Genomic DNA, 4,734 nt, shown 5'->3' with positions numbered 1-4,734 from the left:
ACATAAGAAAAGGAAGTGCCTTCCACTGTTACAGTCTCTTGTGAACAGAACATCTCCATTGAATTCTGTCCTGCTTCTTTCTCATTGGAGAAGGCTTGAACATTCTGAGAGGAAAGCTTGAATCTCCCCCCTTTAGCTCTCTCCCTCCATACACCACGACGCTGCAGCAGCCACCTCTGGGCTCCAGGCCTTGACCCTGACTTCCTCCTGGGGCATCCCAAAGGCATCCTCCCACCAAGAACGACCCAGCCCCCAAGTTAAAATCCTTTCATGCTTACCCCGGGAGCCAGCTGCACCCCTTCTTGCTTGAGTACCTCTTCACTGTGGGTCTCTACAGGACAAGGACCAACGAAGGTAGACAAAGGAAGGAGACGTGAAGCCTGCAATTACTATACTTAGGACTGCCGACTATTGGACAAATACTTGGTTGCCGGCTCCAGCCCCCATGCTTTGTGTGCACTCCATTTATCAACTTTAACCTGCACAAGAACCTTCTGAAAAGTCAATGCCCCTTTTTAAAGATAAGAAAATCAAGGCAATGAGAGCTGAAGCCACTTATTTGAGGTCCAATAACTAAGTTAATGTCAAGGCCAGTATTCTACCCAGGAAGGCCTAACTCCCCTCTATCACCATCAAGAGGGAGGAAGCAAAGTGATTTATGTTTCACACCAGAAGATGAATGTAGGGACAATGGGCCAACATTCCAGGGAGGCAGATTGTTGGCCCCGTCCAGGGAAAAATTCTGTGACAGTTAAAGCTGCCCAATAAGGAGTGGGCAGCCTGGTGGCTCCCCAAGCCTCCCATCGCTTAGTCTCCAAGCAGAAGCTGACAACCATCTGCTGTAGATGTTTTAAGGAATTCTGCCCTGGAATGAAGGTTGGGCCAGGGGAACTTGATGGGAGATATATGTGCTTTGTTCAAGGATGCACTCACCCATGTTAGGCAGTTCTATGAACGCCTGGCATTCTATGATTTCCAAAGCCTGATACACTCCTTTGCAATATTAAATCCATAACAGTCAATGTCTTCTGACTCTTACCATTAAAACTAAAGCCAGGCAGCATTTGCCCATGTTCATTTCCTGGGCTGCTTTTTATATTATAGTCTCTCTCTCGTTTAGGATTGATTTTATTCTCATTACGTTTTCTTTTCCTTTGTGCCCTGAAGAACAATAGTGGGCTTATCCTCTCTTTAGAGCATTCCTGAGACATGAATAAGGCCTGAATTCTCCATTCCTTTAATACATTACTCCATGTGTGCCAAACATCCGTCCCTATGCTTTATTCTACAACAAGCTTTTGGTTTCCCAGGCTGCACGTTCTGAGGATCTGGGATGAAAAACTTCCTGGCATCCTCCCCTTGATTCTGGTTCTCCGTTTCCCATGGGTTGAATGTCTTTATTCTGAAGGCCTAGGACCAACAACACAGGAAACGGGCAATCTGAACTCAACAGTAATAATGCAGCAACCACTAACCCTCCCCTAGCACTTACTGTGTACCAGGTCCCTGAGTACTTTGAATACATTAACGTATTTAATCTTCATCGCAACCCCACGAGGTAGGTACTATTTTCATGACACCCATTTTGAAGATGAGGAAACAGAGGCATGAGGAAGGTAAGCAATTGCAAGGAGCAGGGCTAAGACTCAAATCCGGGCAGTTGGGTTCTATTATCCTTTAACTCCCACTATCTTGCCTTGAATTTCGGGCTTCTTGACAGCCAAGGAACCCTGGCTGAGTTGTCCACTTGCCTGGGCAGTGGCTTCCTCATCTGTGAAATGAAGTACTGTCCAGGAGCTCTGTCACCTCTATATCTGAGAGTCCAGAAGGTGGCATTTCCAGGTGGTGACACTGTTTCCACTTGAAGCTCTATGTCACACCTGTGAGCCAGCCAAGACCCCTCAATTCAATACCTCATAGGAAAGGCTCCCTATGGTCTGTTTGCAGTGCTTTCCGTGCATGAAAATAACTTTATTTGACTCAGAAATCCCTTCCATGGCATGGCTGTCCCTTTTTCTGTGCCACCTGTAACCTATTTCCCTCACTCTGACGTGCGGCTGGAAACCAATGCTCAGCATGCATTAAAATGCCCTCTGCGCTTTTTTTGGCTTTCAGTTCAGAGGAAGCCAAGGTGCTACTTTCCTTGGTTGCCCAAATCCAGCCAGGTTCATCCAACACCAGCCGCCTCCATCATGCCACTGACGTTCGACCCCAACAAGATCAAAGTCCTATACCTGAGGCACACTGGTGGGGAAGTCGGGGCCACATCTGCCCTGGCCCCCAAGATCACCCCCTGGGCCTGTCTCCAAAAAAGTTTGGTGAGAACATTGCTAAAGCAACTGGTGATTGGAAGGGTCTCAGGATAACAGTGAAGCTGACCATTCAGAACAGACAGGCCCAGATTGAGGTGGTATCTTCTGCCTCTGCCCTGATCATCAAAGCCCTCAAAGAACCACCAAAAGACAGAAGGGAAAAAACAAAAACAAAAAACAAAAAACATTAAGCACAGTGGAAAGATCACTTTTGATGAGATTGTCGACATTGCCCAACAGATGCAGCACGGAGCTTTAGCTAGAGAACCCTCTGGAACCATTAAAGAGATCTCGGGGACTGCCCAGTCTGTGGCCTGCCACCCTCATGACATCATAGATGCCATCAACACGGGTGCTGTGGGATGCCCGGCTAGTTAAGAACTACAAAGGAAAATATTTCAATTAAAGATAATTTGGCGACCTGAGTTATTTATTAGCATTTCCTAACTTCCTGTTGACAAAATATACCATTAATCACATATATTAGATTCATTTATTCATTCACCCTATATATAATACATTTATTGGGTGCTATGGTGTGCCAGGCGCTCTGATAAGTTCTATGTTTATGTTTACATTTGGGTGAAATCAGATTTCGGTAGCTGTACTAGGGTTAGGTTCGCTGTTATAACAGATAAATCTCCATATTGTAACACTAATAAATTAAAGTGTATTTCTTGTTCAGGTAAAGGGTAAAACCGGTTCTGATCCAGGTTCTTTCCCTCCTATGGCTCCACCCTCCCCTGGGGCGTGGGAGTGTTTCGCACTCAGCTGCCTGCTGGGAAATGAGCCAGAGGAGGGAAGGCACACCTTTCTCCTGGTCACCTTTGCCCAGAAGTGACACTGACGTTGGTGATGAGATGCCAGGTCTGGGGTGAGTAGGTAGATGTGGGGTGCTGAGATATGACACCCTAGTTTGGCAGCCTCTTCCCAGAGGGCAGCTTCTCTCTTGGGTGGCAGCTAGCATCACTGATCTGTGGCACATACACGAGGATGCACCCATCGGGGACTGCCGGACTCTCTACTGGAGTTTCTCTAGGCAGGTGTGTCCTACGTCAGTGACGCTGACACTGCTCAGCGTATCTGGGGCAACTCTTCCTTGGAAATGACTGTGAAAGCGATTTGGGAATAAAAGCTCTCTCAATAGTGGCAATATGCATTCTTTGTGGGCTGATTTAATTCTTGCAAATTAGTCATGAGTCATTCAGACTCAAGTCTGGAACACCAAGCGGAGGCTTCGTCATGCTATTTTGAATCAAAGTCAAAATGTATCACTAAAGTCAAGAGATTGATTCTCCTGTGCGCTGGCTGTCTTGGCTCTGAAAGCAATTCCCTGATTGAAGCTGAGCTCCCAGAGCGTTTAAGGCAAGGGGAGAACTGTTTGATTAAGGCGGCGGGGGCAAGAAAGCTGCTCTGAGTGTCAGTGAATCTGAATATTAAATGTGCAACCCGGAATGAGACTCAGGACTCTCCCTGGGCCTCAGTTTCCTCATCTGTAAATTGAGGAGGGAGAGAGTGGATTCAATCACCTCTCGCTTTCCTTGAAGCTCTGACATGTGGGATTCTGATCTAAGACTTTTACAATCCACCTCTCATCTGCATAGGTCAGCGCCAAGGGTTTGTTCAAATACAGCCTCATTATTGCTAACACTCGGCCTTGTGGTTCTGGTTATTTCCACACTGTATGTTCTAGACTCAGAGACTCCCAGGCTGAAAGACCATCCATCCGGGTGCTGTGGGTCACATGTGACACTGGACAAGCCTCAGAATCTCCACTTTTTCAAAGATGAACTGAAAAAGTATTAGTCCCCTGCCCATGGGAATGGTGTGAACTCGCAAATAAGGGAATACAGTCTCCTAGCACAGTGCTGGATACCAGAAAGCACCAGCCAGTGTTCACTGCTGGGACTGGGTTATTTTGAATGTTACTCTCACCCATCCGCTCCCAGATCTGCACTGGGACATCCCGGCCGCTGATCTAGTGGATGAGACCCCTCGGCGTGGCCCTCAAGAGGACTCACTGCTTCCCTCTTTGCATAGTGCTGTTTTTAAATTTTTATGTGATACAAAGTAATAAGAATAGCTAATGCCTTCTATTTCCTGTTCCCAGCTCCCCTTTTCAGAGCCTGCCCTAAAAAGAAGTGTCTTCCCTAAGACGGCCCTCAAAGGCTGAGTGCCCGGTACAATCTCCCTACTGTCGTTCCGGAGTCTTCATGTTTGTATGTTCTCAATTGTTCCTCTTATAAAAATTGAATTCTTGTCCTTTCACAATTCTGACTCCTCCTTGAATAGGAACCAGCTTGTCTTTATTTCCCTTCAGTGGGGCCCATGGAATGAACCGTAGGTGTGACTGGGCCCGAGCCCAGGAGAGCTGGAATGTCTCAGGGTCTCAACCTGGGCCGCACATGGCAATCACCCGGGA

The 4,734-nt window shown here is 47.1% G+C and overlaps 1 pseudogene; it reads left to right on the top strand.

Moving 5' to 3' along the window:
- Positions 1-2,114: 2,114 nt before the first annotated feature.
- LOC109381732 (60S ribosomal protein L12 pseudogene) lies at positions 2,115-2,690 on the top strand (annotated as a pseudogene).
- The last annotated feature ends 2,044 nt before the right edge of the window (positions 2,691-4,734 follow it).

This window comes from Hipposideros armiger, unplaced genomic scaffold, assembly GCF_001890085.2.
Source record: "Hipposideros armiger isolate ML-2016 unplaced genomic scaffold, ASM189008v1 scaffold_52, whole genome shotgun sequence".
NCBI lineage: Eukaryota > Metazoa > Chordata > Mammalia > Chiroptera > Hipposideridae > Hipposideros > Hipposideros armiger.
This window is presented reverse-complemented; position numbering and strand designations above follow the sequence as displayed.